The sequence below is a fragment of the Notothenia coriiceps genome, unplaced genomic scaffold (genome assembly GCF_000735185.1).
Source record: "Notothenia coriiceps isolate Sejong01 unplaced genomic scaffold, NC01 NC01_scaffold00018996, whole genome shotgun sequence".
NCBI classification, from domain to species: domain Eukaryota; kingdom Metazoa; phylum Chordata; class Actinopteri; order Perciformes; family Nototheniidae; genus Notothenia; species Notothenia coriiceps.
In genome coordinates, this window is record NW_011351697.1 from 282,706 (window position 1) to 284,785 (window position 2,080).

At 39.3% G+C, this 2,080-nt stretch overlaps 1 protein-coding gene across 1 annotated transcript in view; it reads right to left on the minus strand.

Annotated features, from left to right (window-relative positions):
* Window positions 1–2,080, minus strand: part of cp (ceruloplasmin) — a 737,508-nt gene that overhangs the window by 158,770 nt on the left and 576,658 nt on the right. The gene's annotated exons all lie outside the window — the stretch shown is intronic.

The window sequence follows — 2,080 nt, forward strand, 5'->3', positions numbered from 1 at the left end:
CCACAGACTCTTGTTTTGTATTGTTGTAACCAGTCTTCCGTACGTAAATATTTTGTGTAAAATTAATAAATTGAGTCAGACAAAAACTCTTTACAAAGTAAGATTGTGTTACGGAGTCTAACTAAATGCGAGCTGTGACTTAGATTGAACTTTGAACCGTTTACCAAATATTTCTTTCATATGTGTTTCTAGATTTTTTTATGTAAGCATAAATCAAAAAAAACGTCGAATATTTATTAAAGAAAACAATCCAAATTTCTTACACTTCGACTTTTTGATTTTAAAATTCTATGTATAACCCTTTTACATGACTATATATGTATAGAACTGAAATAGGTTAGACCCAAAAACCCAGAATATTAGTTTGTCAAAAAATTTATCAGTTTTTTTCTTAATGTATTTTTTATCGTAGTCCAATCCTATGACTCAAAGAATTAAATTTAGCAAGTGAAGATATGTTTCGTTATGTGTGGAAAAAAGAAGACGTACACGCGTCCTTTAAGAGATCGCAGACACTCTAAACACCCTAGACCGAAAAGTGGATGATGTAGTTCTCTTCATTTTGTAAGGTAGTCATTTGATATCATGAAGTAATTTTAGCTTGTGAGTCAAGGTTGAATAAAATACCGCTCACTACTCAGGAGAGAAAACAACCACAATGGACTCAAAGAAGACCCTCGTGCCAACGTCGGAGGTGATGGACACGCACTTCCTATTGGCCGACAATGTTTACTGCAAGGCTTCAGTGCCGCCCACCGATAAAGTGTGCCTATGGTTAGGGGTAAGTACCGCTTTAGATTAGAGTCAGTTGTATTTCATGATGTGTGGTCTGAGACCCTGCATGAGAGCTGTTTTACTGAGACATAGGAGAGGTGAAGTCGGAGAACGCCATAACTGAAATCCTCTCTTCATCTTTCACTCCGTCCCACCCCGACATTTCCCTCCGAAGGCTAACGTGATGCTAGAGTACGACATCGATGAAGCCCAGGCTCTGCTGGAGAAGAACTTGTCCACGGCGTCTCGTAACTGCGAGACACTCGAGGACGATCTGGACTTCCTGCGAGACCAGTTCACCACCACCGAAGTCAGTATCCTTCCACAATGTAGTCCACTCAGGTTGGGCTTACCGCAGATTCTAAGTTCTGTGGAGGTGTTGCTTTTACAGGTATTTTTCAACACAAACTCATGTTTTAATATTGTTTTCCATAAAGGTGGGTGTTTGCATTTGTGTTGAAATGGTGCATTGTTGAGGAGCATTTGATTTAGAGAATGGTGACATCTGCTGGCTAAACTTCAATGATGTGTGTATGGATGGATACAATCAGTTGGTAAGGGGGTCTCGCTACTGTCCTTATATTTTGGTAAAAACACACATACATACTTCAAAGGTTCCAGAAGCATTAAGCCTCATGAAGGTTAAACATATATTATATCTCAATTGAGTCAGGTACCCACATGTACACACTACACTGCTAGATACTTGAGGTAAGGGAACCCATATCAGTTTTAATGAACTGAACCTTTTAAAGATGTTTTTAAATTTGTCTTAAATATCAGCCCATTTCCAAGAGTCAATTAATGAATGCCAGAGGGAATAACCATCACCATTTTCTCAAACAATGTCAATGTTAAAATGTATAAAAACAGCCAATCCTCTCATTTCAATGACCTGGAACCAGTTGTTATTTTCTGAAACATTTCTGGTGGTTTTATTATCTTTGATCAATGCATCTCATTAAAGGTGGGGTAAGTCATTTTGGAGAAAGCAGCTCGAGTGCGCTGGAATTTGAAAATACACAGCAGGAAAAAATCTGCCACTTCCTTACAGAGCCCCTCCTCCAACACACACGAACGCGCACATGACCAATGAGGGCACGAGATAAGTTTGTGCACAGATGGAAGGCTGACAGGCAGGTAGGCCATCCAGTTACTTTAGCCGGGCCGGCTCAGATGATTGGTCGTGCTTTTTACAGCGCTAAGGCTTCCACAGATGAATTTTTTTTATGGATTTTTTGTCAAAGCACTTCAGATATTCTTTGCTATCGGGATGTTAAGAGCATTCCATGGAATATAACAAACA